The 19364-nt window shown below is 31.7% G+C and overlaps 1 protein-coding gene across 2 annotated transcripts in view; it reads right to left on the reverse strand.

Moving 5' to 3' along the window:
* Nucleotides 1–19364, reverse strand: part of LOC119832781 — a 147547-nt gene that overhangs the window by 87697 nt on the left and 40486 nt on the right. The window lies entirely within an intron of this gene.

Raw genomic sequence — 19364 nt, forward strand, 5'->3', positions numbered from 1 at the left:
TGTATAATCAATCTTGCTAAAACTATGTTTTGATAACTAAACATTTTCTTAACGCGAAATTGAATGAGAACGTGTTGAGAATAAGTGTTTTGATGTCGTAATTTCCGACAACAAAAGCAACGAGGGGCAATATATTATGAATGAATGAGTAAACAGGAAAATAGATGTTTGTCGGTCTATCTTATTCATGCCCCAATTTTATTGTCGGCTAAGTAGAGAGCCAGTGTAAATACGGTTTGTCAACGCAACAAGTCGTAGGGGGTGGCCAACCCTTATGACCTTAACGCCTTTATGACCTTTGCTTCATAACTCCCAAACGTAACGCGCAATAAGCACTACCTAAAATAAAATCATAATTCTGTATTATAATACTGTTTTATGCTTATTAAAAGTAGTAAGCGCATTTAGAGGAAGCATAGTTGTGCCAGCGTAGAAGGCAATAGCATACTACAGCTATTCATCTACTTACTACGTCTCAACTCTCAAGCTTGCATACAAATAAACAAACAGTAGTACCGTTTGTTGGAGACGAGTGGCAGATGCCGAAGCCACGTTGTGGGGCATAGGGTTGATGTTCGGCCGCCTGCGACTGCAAGTCGGCAAGCATCGTAATTGTTTTGATTTCGCGTACCGTTTCCGCTAGTGGCGCGCCTCACTGCGCAATGGAGACTGCCGCGCAATACGCGAGAAAGGGATGGAGTTAGTACGACGCATGCGCCAACAAAACGCGGGAAGTACGTTCTAGAAGCGTTGTCGGTTGTACGCTAGTGGCGGGCGCTGCAGCGCGGCGTGGTGTGAAATAGCGTTACGTGATTGGTTAGCTGGCTTTAAATTTTAAAAGGAAGCACTGCCTTCCTTTTGTACTTTTATGAAAAATCCAATATATAGCATATGTGGGAATATTTTTGTTTGCTTACGAGATTGTAAATAATCAATTAATTAGGTAAATTATGCTTTAATAACATTATTACAAGCCAATTCGTTGGTTATACCTTTATGTGGTATATATGGTACCTATATAAGGTATACCTTTGTCCATTTATTACGCTTCATGATATTAATTTCATGGAAATTAATATTGAATGACTATACACTTATTAATTAGAATAGCAACCTTCAGAAAATATGAGATATAGTTTTATATGCATGGGACAATTATAACAAAATTGATCCTGATTTAAGTAAAAATAGTTCTGATAATTTATAAAGGCCAGGTTCTATGTATTTTTACATATTTTCCCTATCATATATAAATACCTATATATAAATAACTATATGTCGCGTTTATTGCTGCCGCAAATAATCTGGCCGTTAACCTTTTCGATTGGTGGCGAAATTTCGTTTCTTACAAATATTCATTATAATTATAAATTACTATGTCGTTCTGTTTTCAACCTGACCGTAGAAAAACGGGTTTGGATAACTACTCTTTGTTTTTCTTTATTTCCGTTCCATCATATATTTTGAATCAACGATTTATAAAAAAAAAAAACCTTTGAGTCATACTATTAATTTTAGTTACTGATATCCCATTCTAAATACGTCAAACTGTATTTCGTAAAGCCGATATTTATCAAACGATCCAACACTAATTCGTGGATACGGGCTAATTCTCCCACAAAATATCTCGACAGCGATAATTGATTGTAATTGAAGGAGATGCCTTCCGAAAAATAAACGAAATATTAGTCATGATTCGTTTATACGCATTATTTAATGAAATGGAATTCTTCGCTGCGATTTGTGGAGCATGTTATGTGTTTATATACTTTATTAAATAAACTTAACGATGAAGAAATTTTTAAATTATTGAAGCAGTTTAGATTTTGATTTGAGTCATTAGCATAAAGCATAGAGTAGACGTTTTGCCCTTTAAAAAAAAATAAATATTGGCTATGACTTTGTTCTATTGTTTTCAAGGAAAACCGACAAACTTTGAACTCTAACATAGGGATTCTTTACAATTTAAAACATTCTCTTAAAACCACACGCAAAAGTTTCTTTCTATAAAGTTACAAAACGGTCAATTATAAAATTTTCCTGCGATGCTTTTGGCAATGTTTTATGGCAAAACTTCACTTTACGGATTAAAAGAACACAAATTTATAATCTTTGGGTTAACTATCATTTAAATTTGGAACTGATAAAACTGCCTTTATAATACAAATAAGTTTTTATAACAAAATTTATAAGAATTTGTCAAAAGCACAATAACCTATTTGAATAAGCTAGTATCTAATAACATATAATAATTTAACAAATCATACACACTACCTGAGCACGTGTTCTTTAAAATTATGATAAACTTCTTATTAGCCTAATGATTTTATAATCGATTTACAAGAATGGCAATTTGTCAAAGTCAAGCGGTCAAAACAAAAGATTATTTTTGTCGATGCACAAAAATGCCTTACATAATGCAAAAGAGTAAGGGGACTGCATGAGTTAAAAGCGTGTTTTATAAAGCCCTTAAGTATATGATACGCCGCAGAAAAGAAAAATATAAAAATGTTAGATAAGCTCCATGATATATGCTTATTTGGTCATGCGTTAAAAATATAATGCTACAAATTTGATTCGATAAAAATCAACCACAGATATCTCTAGACGTTTCTTTTAACGATTGAAAACCATGCCAAAACGTTCTGTCAAAATTTTCTTCCGGCAACATATATAATAGTAGTATAACAGTTTATTTCTTAGATTTTTAGTAAATTTCTTATTCTTATTTGAGAGCGATGATTTGTAGACATGTGTGCATGCGATCCTGTGTATCGACACTGCCGCCTTAGATCATATTATCATCCACCATCCACCATCATCTGTCCGTGTCGTTGGTTGTATAAATGTGTGCGTGAATTATTATAGCTCTTGTAGTCCTCTTAACTAGTAGAAAAAGAAAAAACGAATCGTATATAGTGATATAGACATATAGTGATATTATCTAGTACGGGATCAACGTTTTGTTTGTATGTGTTTATTGTATGGCTGAAAAATAAACTTATTTTATTAAATACGTATAATGTAGACTGACTTAAAAAAATTTTATTGATATCCTAAGTATATCTAGACAACAAAATACATAAAACTGCTCTGTTACGACGTGTAAAAAAGACAAACATTCAAACATACGTTGCATTTATAATATAAAGTAAACAAAATGTAAGGCTACATAAAGTATATTGGAACTAGAGTTATAATATTGATGTCGTGGCCTTAGAGTCAAGTCAAAGTCAAAGATTGAGTTGCATAAACTAGTATTTTCTTGTGCTTGATTTTACGCGATTTTGTATAAACTGCATTTGAAGAATAAAGTTCATTTCTTTTTGACAAGTTAATTTTAAAATCTTATGTTATTTTCAAATTATTTTATCTATGGTAGAAATTACTTTCCTTTACAAAATATAATATCATTACTTTTTTTATACAGAATGTTTTAGTACATAGCTATTAAGCCGCAAACCATACATACAAGAGCATTGCAAACTGGAACACTCCGCCTTCTTATACTTTCATTAACAGTAAAACAGAAAAAACCTCACACGAGGGACATTTCAGAGGTGAATTAGCCTGATACGATCGGCTCATTACATGGCTGTTTCCTCTACCCTCAAGATGTCGGCACTTAGTCGTTTGCATGACCGAGATCACAGATATTACCCCAATATAAGTGTAGTGGATCTTTTACGACCCATTCAAGGACCTCTACGGAGATAATTTGCTGGCGTCATAATCGCTTCAGTCGTATTTATGACTATATCTAGCGGCCTACGACACGTGCCGATATGTGTTTCTTGTCTTGTTGCTGTCTCTTTTATTGTCTATTAAATGCTCGTCCCGACTCCGCCCGAATATCAAGATTCCTGTTTAATCCCAAGGGAGCATTTAATCGGGATAAAGAGTCAGTCACCCAAGTCAGCTCCTACCCTGTCTGTATACCAAATTTCATCAAATTTCGTTCGGTAGTTTCAGCGTGATTGACGGACAAACATCCAAACAATGAAACTTTCACATTTATAATATTAGTGCTATTGGAGATGATTGTATTCGAATTAGGACGATATTCGAAGTAGGATGTAGCGGAGTCATTATAGCCTCAGTCATATTAAATTAAGTAATGATAACTTGACAAAAGACGCATAAATGGTTGGTCTATAACCGAATGGAAATCCTTTAAAATTAAATCACTTCTTTTACTAGTAGTAGTATCAGTATTAATGATGCCTTAATTCAAAGAAAAGTAGGTAAATATTAAAATGCGTATTATACTACTTGTATTGTAATTTAATAAAGCGGGCATTTTGTTTGGACATTGTAATGTGTTTTGTTGCATCCATAATATACCTAGTCTGTGTTATAAAGTTAGTCGCGTTATATAACAAACTTGAATCTGAACAAAAGAAATCGGATTCGAAAGTCAACACACCTATTTCTATTGTTTGTAGCTGCATTTGATTTGCAATTAATTTTATGTAACTCACCTCACATCCATGGGTTATCTTTTTGTTATAATAACACTCATCCACTTATGTTGGACTGGGAAATAGTGCCTTGATAAATCTTATATATGTTTTGTTGAACTGTTTTTAACCTTATATATTTCTGTGTCATTTTATGAACTGGCTCTAAAGGAATAATTAAAATAAGTAATTGTTAAACTAATGAAACGTCACATTTAGTTATTTCATTATTAGCGTGCTTAAGAACGTTTCTGATATACTTAGTCACCCATACCTTAATCTAGATTATACAGTAAAGAGTTTACTTACGTTACGCCGCACGAAACTGTCAAAGATCTTACCTGAAATAAAAAAGAATATCATTGTTTGACGCAACTAACGAACCGTGAGCAGAATATTTTCAATAAAATAAATTGTGGTCGAATAAAAAACAGTCAGTTTCCAGTCGGATTGAGCAATGGACCCGGAGGAAATATTTGGTTTTATTCCTGGATATAACGGCACGCGATCGGGTTGTGAATAATTGAAAATTGCCTACGTTTTTTCTATATCGCGTTTGTTTTGGTGGCAACATTTTAATCTTACATGGCGATTGTATGAAAATGTTTTTTGAAAACTTTTTGCATTATTGTTTTAGAGGGAAATTTGTACTAAAACTCTATTCGGTCTGATTATATGACGGTTTTCATACTGATGATCTTTCATTGTTTTCCTCGTGGTATATGGATTCCGCAATAAACGTTTTCTTAGAAGTATGACGAAAAGCATTATATAGTATTAATATAGTCTTATGAAATATAACAATTTTCATTTGAAACTGGTGTTTGACATTATATATCACTATAAATAAGTTGCATAACAGAGTTTTACACTTAAAAAGACGATAATAATTATTTATATATCTATAGTAATTATTCAAATATCGTTTACCTTCAATAAATTAGCATTGAAATGTACGCTACATTTCTAATAAATTCGAAAATTTTCTTGAATTGTATCTAAATACGTGATAAATTACTGAGTTTATGTGAAAAAGCCTATTCGTCTCGAAGTATTACGGTTTACAGGTGTCCTGAATTTTATTATATTGAGGTTACTCCCGAAATAGATGAAGGAGGCTTGGAATTAGAGCTCAAGGAATAAGCTATGCTCTAGATGTGGCGAATACTTTTATCCGTAATTCCATAATACTTTTTTATGGAATTATTTTACTGGAATTGACAAAAATGAACCAAGTGTGTGAAATTGCTTGCAACTATTGGAATGTGTTTCTATTAGTAACAGTTAGCTGATGTATCTAATATTATGTGTATTGTTTAAGTTTTTTTTCAAGCATGCATTCTAAATTTTATTATTGATTTAAAAAAGGAATAAAGTTTTAATAAAAAAAGATGCGTTTTTTCAGCAAAAGCCATAAGCTGATTAAGTTTGAGTTTGCTTAACAATGGGTATTTTTATATGATTGTATCATTAGCACTTATTTCTACTCGTAATGAGAAAAGAAATAGGACGTACAACCACATATATCATAATGCTATACTTGTGATATAACCATAATTTAGATAGCTAAGTAATGGTTTTCTATGCTTTTATAAACACTGAAACGTATTAATTACTTCATAGAAGTAATTAAAACGAAATTTAAATCAACGCTTAATGGTATAAAAAAGAACCGCGAACCACTGCAATACAGCGAAATAACAAACAAATAACCACACCGTTAAATCTAATTCCTTGGCCCAAGACAGTTTTAGGTTAAAGGTTGTATGCCCCTAAAAGTCCATAAAGCGGAAAATACGGTTTCGGCATCGATTCTAAGCGACGCGATCGCCTTTTTTGTTGAGCGTAAGAACATTTTAAAAAAGCTTCGCCATTTACGCTTAGTTTAACATTTAAAAGAAATGAACAAAATATATTTCGTTTAATGTTATTTTTATAAGCCAGGAATTTTAGCTATTGTTATAAATGCAAATGTGGCTCAGCAATTAAATGGGAAAAAGGATTTTATTATGTAAAATTAACGAAGAATTCGAAAACTGCGTATCAGTATCGTGGTAGTTTAGACACGTACTGTAAGCTTTTTTCAATTCACATCTTTGCTATTTTATATAACTTTAAAGAGAGAATGTAAAATATTATTTAATGGAACACAATTTTTAAATCTGCCTATGATGAGATGTAACATCCATTTCAAGATATTTGATATAAAATAGCATAAAATCTAATTTGCAACATCATGTGAAATCTAAAACAGAAATAGGTAACATTTTCTATACAAATATTTGCTACATCGTAACGGATGCTTTCTTAGTCTTTGAATATATTATTATGGTGCAGTTACCCGATGTTTGCAGTATGATATTTGTATTCTGTAGTCTTGGAACGCAATATTGGAATATATTTTAATGCACTGAAACGTACAATAATAAAATAATATATCTTGGCTGGTCTGCTTGGTTTAGTTACAAAATGTGAATTTTTATCCATATTCAAAAAATATATAAATCTTATCATAAGAATATGATATGGTTTGTTTTGTTCAAAATTAATAATGTTTTAATCTAGATAATGACATCCATTTTTAAAACAACGATGGCAAGAATTTATGTGTAAAAGTTTATAATATAAATTATCGGTAATTAACCATAAATACACTACATAATGATCCGCTTTATATAATGTTCTCGTTTGTCTGAATACCGCTGTAATAATGTTATAATTATTTTGACCTATCGACGTAACCGAGCGAATGAATACCATCGAGGGTGACAGTCCAATTACAAAATCATTAATGATCGCCAGAAATATGCAAGGGGCAGCGGTCATAGTTGGAAACAAATTTATACGTTATATTCGTATTATTATAATTAGTGGGGATTATCATGAGCTAATCCCTACTAATTATAATCCTATCCCACTAATATTATAAATGCGAAAGTTTGTAAGGATGTGTGTGTGTGTTTGTTGCTCTTTCACGCAAAAACTACTGAACCGATTGCAATAAAATTTGGGACGTAGACAGCTGGACAACTGGAATAACATATAGGCAACTTTCTATCCTGACATTCCTACGGTATATGGATTACTCGGGTGAAACCGCGGGCGCAGCTAGTAATACTATAAATGCGAAAGAAAGAAATAATATTAGAAATGCGAAAGTAACTATGTCTGTCTGTCTTATTACGCTTTAGCACCTAAACCATTGAACCGTTTTTAATGAAATTTGGTATGAAGTTAGAACTGAACTTGGGAAAGGACATAGAATCTTTTATCGCGAAAAAAAAGGTAGAAGAGGTTGAAATAGGGGATGAAAGTTTATATGAAAGTTCGTTATTGTCAAACCAGCTTTGATGAAATTTGGTATGAAGTAGAGCTGAACTTGGAAAAGAAGGTTCGGTTTCAGGTCTAGACCTTGGGAAAGACTATTGGCTACTCCTTACCATGTCGCGCCCTATAACCGAATTACACGCGGGCGAAACCGCAGGCGGAATTCTAGTATTACATATATAAGAATTACGTCGTCTTAATCATTTTTTAATTCTACAAATACAGTAATTCAAGATGATCACGGAGAGTCTAAGCTCGTATATTAAACTGGACTTATTTTATTTATAATTTATGTGGTAAGAGGAACTCGATAAACCATTTATGGAATATAAAGTTAGAAGAAAGAGTAAAATAAAACAAAAAGGGACAGTGCAAAGCTAATTATATCGCCTAAAAGCTATTTGACTTGAGTTAATAGGATTTTCGTCCGAGTGTTTTTTCTAATAAATAATACTTATAGGATTTCTTTGAATACGACAATAATGAATGCTATTCAGAGCGAAGGAATTCGGAATTTTCCGTGAAATTGAATTTTTTCTCACGATTAGCAACCGTACTCGTTCTGAATTTTCATTTACAAACGGTTTTTATTCTGGTACATACCTATTATTACCTGTAATTTTATATATAAAAAAAATAATAAAATATTTAGTCAAAATATTAAATATTATATCATTTATTTTGCAGGGTATTACAGAATTAGTTATTTATATAGTTTATTTCATAATAAAATGATGAACGAATTGTGAAAGGGAAATAGAAATTGTTTTTGAATTATATACAATATACAAATACCTACGCTCAAGTGGAAATTCATTATTAACAACCTAAAGCTATGGTAAAAAAAATTAATGCTATCTTCCCCGAATACGGACTTCGGTGAACAAATTGCTGGTTTACAACAGCGGTGCCTACGATTTATTCATAACAGTAAATTGGCCACGTGTATCCGCAGGCTTAATGGATATGGCGTCCATTGAAAAACTTTACAACGCCATTTATTTATTTTTTCTTTTTCACTGACTGTGCTTGTGTCGTCATAGCTTTCTGAACTTTACATCCCATGTCCGATTTTCTAAAGGTATTTTAAAAACTGCACCAAATTTAATTTTTAATAAAAAAAGTATCTTAAATCCGATTATAAAAGTATTGTTCTGCAACAACGGATTATTTCTTAAAATAAAAGTAGTAGATACACAGAATCACAATGAATATCTGTTCTTCCACCTGCTATAGGAACCTGTTATGGCATATTTAGGTAGATGTAATGTGATAAAGATTTATTTACAACTAACATTTCGCCCGCGGCTTCGTCCGCGTAGTTAAAGCCATCCCCACGGGTGTGTCACGCTCTAACCTTTAACTATCTCCAGACGCATATAATAAAATCGATCAGTTAATCACACACGCATTGCGTTCACTATCATATTGAGGCAACATACTGAAATTTGTGTCGTATGAAATTCAACCACGACGCGTCCTGACAAATACGAAAATCCATGACGTTCTGAGCATTAATTAATCAACAACATTAAATCCATACGAAATATCGATATCGATATAGTATGACGAGAAAAGATAATATAATTTTAAGTTACTATTTTACATGTCAAAAACATTTCAGTTTAAAGTTTAAACGAAACGCTACGAAGCATACAGTTATTTATGAAACGCTATAAAAATAGGATTTGCTTGGAAACAAAACATCGATTCGATCGTAAATTTGCATCGAGAACACGTTATATTATTGTGCGAGATAAGATATTGTCTGTTGTATGAGCAAGCAATGATTCTTGCCGCGTATAAGCAGTCAATTTTGTCGTAGATCTACCAATTTATGATAACAAGTTTCTGTTTTACGATTCGCGTTCGCAAATGCCGAATTCGCATGATGTTAACAGTAACGAGATGCCTTATGTTTTTGCTTCACCTATATTTACATCGTTTAGTAAAATGTATGTAAGTGCCTATGTGTTATTTCAGTTGTCCAGCTATCTACGAAGCAAAATAGTATTATTATTCACCAATAGATGTCAGGAAAAATAAAACACGAATAAAACACGAATATGACATTTTATAAAAAAGATTCCTAGCTAGATCGATTTATCGCCCCCGAAACCCCCTATATACTAAATTTCATGAAAATCGTTCTAGCCGATTCCGAGATTTCATTTATATATATATATATATATATATATATACAAGAATTGCTCGTTTAAAGGTATAAGATAATTGATCTATATCCTTCTTGTTGAAATTGTTTGAAGTTTATCTATTTTTTGTTTATCATTCATAAGTTATATTGAGACTATACGACTAAACACAACAAATTCTAAAATTTTCCTTATATAAAAATAAGCATAACAAACATAAACAGAGTGGTAACACAACATGAAATGTTTTACATATATTATTAAATCACTGATACAAATAAAGGTTAACGGTTCTCTTGCCATTAGTCAGAATTTAACACAATCTCCAACGTTATTAATCCAGCCGAAGCATGGCATGTCGAGATATTGATATACACTGATCCTTCCGTCAAAGGAGTGTGCGGTCTGAGAGATATTAACAAACAAAGCCGAGGATTAACAGCTAATGTATTACTTAGACAACAAAACAGTCATTAGGATTATTACATTGCAACAGGCTACCGTGAAATAGAATGCTCTTGGGCATGGCAGGAATATCATGTTGCAAGTTTGTTAAAGCTTTTTTCCTTTGTCGACTTAATGAAAGTAACTGGCGTGTTTTATAATATGCGGACATGTTATTGTTACACGTGTTTATGTTATTTTGATTAAGATATGGAGAATTATTTGATGAGCAAATTTTTATTCTATGACTAGCTGCGCCCCGCGGTTTCAACCGCGTGAGTCCGTATTCCGTACGAATATCGGGATAAAAAGTTGCTTATATGTTATTCCAGTTGTCCAACTGTCTACGTACCAAATTTCAATGCAATCGGTTCAGTGGTTTTTGTGTGAAAGAGTAACGAACACACACACACATCCTTACAAACTTTTGCATTTATAATATTAGTAGGATATTTAAGTATCGCTCTAAATAAAATCATCTCTCTGACACTTTTATTTATTGAGCGTTTGTCCAACATTTAAAGAGCAGGTGAGCAAAGAACGACTGAAACATTATTAATAAAAGCCGATTATAAAGCGTTTCATTTTCCGCAATCAAAGTAAAGATGAAAGGAACACTGAAATAAAAATTAATAAAGTCTAATTAGGTAGAAAAGAAAGCAATTTGCGTAAAAGAAGTATATATTAATTTATGGCATCAGCTTTAAATCTTTTTGTTTTTTTTTTCAGTAGTAGTCGCCTTTTTTGTAATTCATATGTCGCTATAGGTTCTATATTTCATATGTTATTATTAAATACCCAATAAACGCGACTTCTTAAAAACTTGGTGATTTAGGTATTTGACGAGAAAACTCAATGATTTTTTGAAACACTGATTTAAAAATATGTGATATATTATGAGGACAGTATAGAATGTTGCCCAGATATATTCACATTTGCTTTTCAAAGAGACATACATAATATTTGTCGGTTAAGTCAAATAAAAAATAATCACATAATCAAAGCCAGATTCAAAGGAGAATTATAAATATCTTTCAGGCATAATAACATAAGCCGATAAACGAGTCATCTAAGGAAAATCATGAACATGAAATGAATACGAACACATTTCCATCCAATAATCCTTTACGATGATGTTGAATAAGCGTATGGCGGGTTATAGCGTATTTCTAAACGTTTCCTCCATAATTCGTCCTTGCAGAAGGCCGAAGGCGCCGCCAAGTGCCTTCGACGTCTGTAGTATCATTTACTTATTCCTCGTGTTATATCTTTTGATTGATAGTAAGCGTGACGTCATACAACAGCATGTAAACAGGAAAATGATCATTTATTTACCATCATTACCACATTAAATATTAACAAAAATATTCTTCCTATTTTTTAAAAGGGTGAATATTTTTCTTTTTTAACATATGCTCTGAAAACCAAGGAGGTTCTTAATTCAACTGCGTTTTTTTGGATTTATTACTCGGTGGGTTTTCAACCGATTGGCCTGATTCCTTTTGTGTATGATACGAGGTTTTTTAGAAAATTATTAATTTGATTATTTTTTCAGATAATGCTCTATATAATAGCTGAAAGTGAAGATACGCAAAGCGTAATAGGGATTCATTTATAAAGATGTATTACGTGTGTGTAATTTGTAAAGAAAAGATTTAAAATTTTTGATCACCAATAGAAAGCTGGATAAAGACTCACTTCATGTCTTTTGTAACCCATACTACGCCGCCGCGTGGTTACTTACATATTCTTTATGGACAAGTAGGTACTTGTCCATAAAGAAAATCGATCAGTGAAACATGTATATCATCTGCCACATACCCCAGTAGGGGACACGGGATTTCACTTTTAGATAGAATATTTTAAATCAAATACTTTTTCATTAAATGGCTTGAGATTTTCTTACATATCAGCATTGTCGCGAACGTACGTATAAAGGGACTTTTGATATTTCCAAAAAAGTCAGACAAAAAAACAGCACAATATTGCTGCATTTTACGCTCGCATTGTGCGAGGGAGTTTTCAACTTACTCTCGCCCGTTTTTACTGTAATCAGAATGGACACAGCTACCATAGAAACTCTGACAAACGTAAACGGGTTGTATTTCTCGTTGACCCTTCGAGAGGTCAAAGGTCTACCGTATAAGGAGCAATATCAACCCCTTGTATCATTACTATCGATATTGGATCACTCTTATAAATTGATAACTGCGCGTTCTTTTCCATTCTCTTTGTTATGATGTTATAGATAGTATAGACTACAGAGATTAATGTTTGTGGTTTTCCTCCTCGTTTGTTTCGGAATCAATTGAATCATTAATAATTGCTCATTGTGAAGCGGATAGAGCTTTGGCAAGGAGGATTTAATGTATAAAGTCGTTTTGGTGCAAACGTATTAAAAGTTTAGCGTTGGGTCCGCCATCGTCGCAAGGTTTCAAAAAGTTACTAAATTATTGAGTCTTACTTCTATGGTGTAGGGTTGCTTAACTTTCCCGATACTGGCCGAGACAGATTTTTCCTTGTTTTTGAACCTGTGCTGATTTAAAAGCAAATTGATATAATAAGCGAGGAAACATTTGTTCGTTAGCTTAATAAAAAAATTATTTGATGATTGGTATTCTTTGTAATCACCACGTGTTTATATTTATATGTAATTAAGAGTATTCAAATTAATTTAGAATCAAGTAACTCTTTGAAATAATTTAAATTTACGACAACATAAATACAAAAGTTGATAGTCCACACAAACTCTGCGCATGTAGCAGCCTTCTAAATATAAATGAAACCATGTCTTTAACTGTAGACATCATCTGAGTTTCAGTAATAGTCGATTTTCGTATAAAAGAATCTTTTAATAAGAGCGTTACAGTTAAGCAGCTTAGCTTCACTTCTGAATATTAAGGAATGAAAGCAACAAATCGGGTCGCGAATAATATTAATAAATAATGTCTAGAAATCAGCGTATATTTTTGCTAAACATAATTTAGATTTTTTTACATACTACGATAAGATGAAAAAAAATTTCTGCTTGATTTATTTAGAGATCTGGTAAACTGATATAAATATGATCGACATTCTAAATTGTCTAGTTGTTCATTTTTTTCAACGAAAACATATCATTAAACGTTTTGTTTAAAAAAACGTACGCCGTGCTTTGTGTGTATTATTCACTTACAACCTATGTGCTTTGTGTGTATTATTCACTTACAATGATACAAACGTTGTTGATAAAAACTGAAAAGTGATAAGACATCGTGCTAAATCCAAACATTTTCATTAGAATTATTACGAACAAAATCATTTAAATATTATTTTAAGTACAAAGGCTGCCACAATGTTTCAGATACATTAAGTACTAAGGGATACCTTTGCAATTTCAAATGGATCTACGACTAATTTTCGCGATGTTCACGGCAACGCTGGTTGCATACCATTATGAGGCACGACTTTTCATTTGCATCATTTGGCAAATTTGCAAACTAATGACTTCCGCAGGAAATGAATTGCAGATTAAATGAACAGTTCTATTAATCTTATTCAATCATTTCGTGAGATTTTCAAGAACAGGTACCTACGATCTAACTTTCAAGGGCGTCGGATGTTAAATAAATTTAATAAAATCTCTGTTTTAGTAAACGCGATAGATAGGTTAATAAAATAAGGCGCGAAAACACCAAGCACACTAAGCATATATAAAAAACCATAAAACAATGTTCATGAATTATATTCGACAAACACTAACGGAAGTTACGCAAAAACTAAAAGCATGTTAAAGCCAAAAAGTTGCACATAAAGCAAGTGGACTATATTGCACTATATTTTTGAAAAATTTACGTTGTGTTATAAAAATACAACAAGGATTAGAAGTGATAAAGCACATATTTTAGCGCAGGTTAACGCGGCGGCAATGCTTGCTCAGTATCAAATATTTATGCTCACTGGCGCGGGATGCCTCACTCGATCCACAGACAACAATAATATTTTTGTTGAAAATCCACTCGAATGAGAGTTTTATTAACATCCGTGTAAATATACTAAAGCAAATCGATGTGCGAACATTGTACTTGAGTATTAATAAATCTGTGAACCATTTATTCTATTTGCGGTGTTTGTTTAAAGATTCAATCAATCATAATCAACTTGATGCAATTTCTAAACTTGTTTTGTCTATTTACATACATGGATAAAGAAGCATAAATATTTAGAGTCTAGATGCAATTTGTGTTTAAAAAACGATACCGAAGAGTAAAAAGAAATTAAAAACGATACTAAAACGAAGGACTTTATAAAGATCTTTTTATCAGTACTACGGATAAAGCATTTCACGTATAGAATTTCACTTTAATTTTGCATGAGCATGAATTATTACTGTTAATTAGAATGCATCTCTCGGAAGGTTGTATTTAGTAAAATCTCGTTACGTCGTCCTTTGTTGAATATCCGACATAATCCAATAACTACTTGGTGCACTGGGTGGTAAATTGTTATCATTGGAGGATTACTGAAGCAATTAGTTTATGCACTCGGAGGATTTGTCGAGGCGCCATGAGCCGCACCCGTTTCTGGTGTCCTAGATCGGTAACAAGCTAGGTTAGGTTACTTGCAATATGGTTTATTTTGAGATAGTATTAATTGGACTGATAATATTGTAATACTCAAGAATTTCGAGTGACTAATGATAGCGTATTTGATTAAAAGCTAAGCTTTTGTGATTTCTGATAAATATATAGTTATTCGTTCATAAAATATTGTTATTTTAATAAATGACTTTGTTTCGTAAGGAAACGTAATAATTATGTATTCGACGGTGTTTATTAATTTAAAATTAGCATTCAACTAAAATTGATTTTATTTGTATAATACACAAGTCTGTATTAATACTATGTTATTAACATACCTACCCAGTCGTCGGTAATGTAAGAGTAGATTATATAATTTGGTAAATAATTACTTACTTGAAAATTGTATAACCTTATTCTTTGTTACTTTAATAACTGCTTTCTACTACGTGTTCTTTAATAATACGTGTTGGAAATTGGTATACTTAATCTTTTAATACAAGAACTAAATCTACGGAGTGAGTAATATTTCAGTTTATTTCATTCAAAGCGTGGATAGTTCTATCATTTAAAGTATAACGATTTTTCTTGCCTTTATCGATAGCTGAAGCTTTGACCGTATTATAATAAACATTTCTAAGAAAAGTTATTTTCCTATACAGTTTGTGATAGAAGTCTGTACCGTTTCTTTTATAATATTATAAATCTGAAATCTCCTTTGAAAGTTATTATAGAAGCAATAATTTAAAGCATTCTAGGTATCTATTGTTGTTTGAAGCAGGTTTCAGTTGGAAGTTTCAATGATTTTAGTTATTTGACCTGAAGTTATAATGTATTTATCCTTTGATTTTCTTGGAAATAATTTACATTCTACGTTTCGATGAAACTTCCTTGAAGTGCTTTTTGGTATCTCAGTCAGTCAGTGGCAGGTATTTTAGGAAAGTACCTACTCATAGAAAATAAGAAGAAACTATGAATTTACATTAGATAGTGCGAGAGATTGTATTTTAGATTGCATTTGAATATTGCATTTATGGAATAAATTTTTTTGTGATGGATGTGCAGACTCATCACAATTATTCTATCACATTATATTATTTTTATTATTCTAGAGTTTGCTATTAAATATGGTTTGATTTCACACTAGGTCTATTTTTTTATAGTAGTCCATGTCCGGTTTTCTTATAGTTTCTTTTAAATTAATATTACGAAATTAATTTGGATGGGCGTAAATGTTCTACATGTTATTAGTTATAACATGTCAAAAGTTTAATTAATTTTGTTCTATATGAAGTATCTCTAAGAAATTTCGTTAATTACTTAGATTAAAAAATGTAATAAGTCAGTCATTATATAAGTAGCATCTTAAGAAAAAGTTAAAATGCGCTTTTCACAAAATAGCTTTGACGAAATAAACGTTCAACAAATTGAAAGCATTGAGATTTCAACCAAAATAAAGGCGGAAATAGACAGACTTGAATGAAATGGCGACGCGGAGGGCTTATGATGAAGGCAATATTCTCTTATGCGCACTGAATTTATATTTACTCTCCAAATGTCACCCCGTAAATTAGTACCAGAGGTACTTTAAGGTGACACTTTTTCGCAATATTTTTGCCGTTTTCCTTCGGTAATTAATAAGTTCTTGACAGTTATACACAAGTATACTGTAAACGAGTTAAATGGCTATTTGTACAAAACGATTTGTCATTGCCTATAGTATTGAAACGTTTGTTTATTTTCCTTTATGTGACTAGGAGGTAAATAAAAAACAAAATGCTTGAGCGACTACTAGAAGTTTCTTTACAAATTACAAGTAGTGGTAACGTTAGTGATACTTAATTGGTGTGGTATTTCAATTACATTATCGTTTTTAACTCATTTCGCGCTGTTTAATATATATAAAGAAAGTAAGACTACTAATTTTACAATTATTTAAATGATGAATGAAGCGTGTAATATTAAGATGTAGATTTTATTAGGTTGAAAATCTATTACAAGCGAAAAAACGCCCATGACCACTAAGCACATAAATATGAACTATAATTTTGCTTTAGTTTTGTGTATTATAAAGTTATTTTTATCATTATGTACACCAGTTTCAATATAGTTTCAAATAACAAAAGAGTGCAGTTAAAATTCAAAAAATGGGAAAGTTTATAGATTTTTAATAGCAACAGCGTTCCTCATTTCGAAACTACTTTTCATAGTTACATTGAATCGCGGCAATCCTTTTGTATTATGAGATTTTCAAGTTATGTTATTCTTTTTTAATGCCAACAATAGCGAGCATTGTTACTGTATACAACTGCGGAGAGAGAGAAAATACATCTATTCTTGATAAGCCGTTTTTTGTAATTTAAATAATAGTTAAAATGTGCGTTTCGCGATTTTTCACGTTTTCGATTGAATATAATGTATTTTAGAAAGGTTTATTTAATGCAATTTTTATCCGGATTCAGACTTATTATACTGTATTTTGTGTTGATAACAGAAAATCGCTTTAGGATAATATTTTATTTAACTTGTAAGTACTTACTTGAAATATTATATATGGAAATAATGAAAACTAACGTTGGACCCCGGCTTCACCCATGGTACATATATAGCCTATAGCATTAAGATGACACGTGGGTACATATCCAATAGTGAATTTATTTTAAATTGGTTCTTAAGTTCCTGAGACATCTTCAAGCAAACAAACAAACTATTCATATTCATATAATAACTATACATAACCTAAATCACACTAATATTATAAATGTGGTAGTTTGTTTGTTTGTTTGTCAAGCACGCAGAAAATACTGAACGGATTTTGATGAAATTTGGCATACAGACTGGGTATGAGCTGACTTGGGTGATAGGATACTGTTAATCCCGATTAAATGCTCCCGTTGGATAAAACAGGAATCTTGGTATCCGGGCGGAGCTGAGATGAGCGTCTAGTAGGCTATATATGTACCACATGCGAAGCCGGGGCGAACAGTTAGAAATAAAAAAGGCAATTAATTCATTACATTCTTTTAATTGTATTACAATGTCCTAATTACACAAAAAATATTATACTATGTAATCACAGGTTCATTGCAATTTATAAAAACAAAATCTGAAAATCTTGTTAACTAAAATTAACTGTTAGGTGCAATAGTTTACCTTAAGTCAGAAAACATATGTGTGAACCAGTGATCATATTGCTAAACGTAAATGAATAATAAATTCATTAATAGCTTAACACTTTTCTCTTTAATTATTCAGAATTGATTACAATTCGCTGCTTATGCAGTTCAAGTCGACAGAAAACTGATTTATTCAAACAGCACGGCAAAAGAATTTTAATTACTTAGCCGAATGTAGGGTTGAGAGTTGAAACTACAAGAGGTTTGATATCAAAGGAACTCGCAAAACTGTGTTTCTTTTAGGGTTACCACTCATAAAAACTATCTTACTGCCCTAATACAGACAAATAACAAAGTTAAAAGGGAATATGTATTGTGAAATGTTTCATTTTAGGATAGCTCGTAGTAAGTCCTGACTTAATACCTGTATTATACAGGCTTATATTCTCTACATCGTGAAACTTATCACATTTATCACTGAATAAAGATGAAAAGTTAATACTGAAGGATTGAAATATTATGGTATAGTATTACTTGCGTTATTTTAACTTTATTTTTATCAATACTGCGGTACCGGCAGTTGCTCAAAGTACAGGCGTAATAAACAAAATATATGCTGTTTTTAAGCAACGTGAATACTTATTTATAATCCGTTCCAAAAATAAATAATAATAATAAAACTATGATTTTATGTCATAATGAAACTTAAGTTATATATTAGTTTTCTAAAATTAAAGTTGTAGTTACATTAAATTTACAACAGAAGTTCAGGAGAATTTTGATTTAAGCTAATCGAAATTACGGATTGAATAATATTACCAGACATTTCAATGTTAAATGCGCTTAAACTTGAAAATTTCTCTGAATTGTAATAATGAGTTTTTCTTTGAAATCGCTTCTGCTAACACAATTTGCCAGATTTCCACAGTTCGAGGAACGTCCATATTTTCCAAATAGATTGAATTGAAATTCTACGTATTTTCATTGCAAACACCATGCAGCTTTTGCTATATATTTATTAGATATAAAAATATGATTTCAAATTGACATACAAAAAATTGTGAGGTATTCCTCTGATATATTTATCACACTTATATTTAATACTAATTTGGGTGATAGTCTACTTTTAATCCCGAGTAAATGCTCCTGTGGGTTAAAACAGGTATCTTGATATCCGGGCGGAGCCGGGACGAGCGTCTAGTTATATATAAATATTCAAATATGACAACATAATATAATGATAATAACGCTATCGTGGCGAATATTATACGTAAAATCTATGTTTATAATGACTACTGATTCAAG

This window comes from Zerene cesonia, chromosome 16 (assembly GCF_012273895.1).
Source record: "Zerene cesonia ecotype Mississippi chromosome 16, Zerene_cesonia_1.1, whole genome shotgun sequence".
Taxonomy (NCBI): domain Eukaryota; kingdom Metazoa; phylum Arthropoda; class Insecta; order Lepidoptera; family Pieridae; genus Zerene; species Zerene cesonia.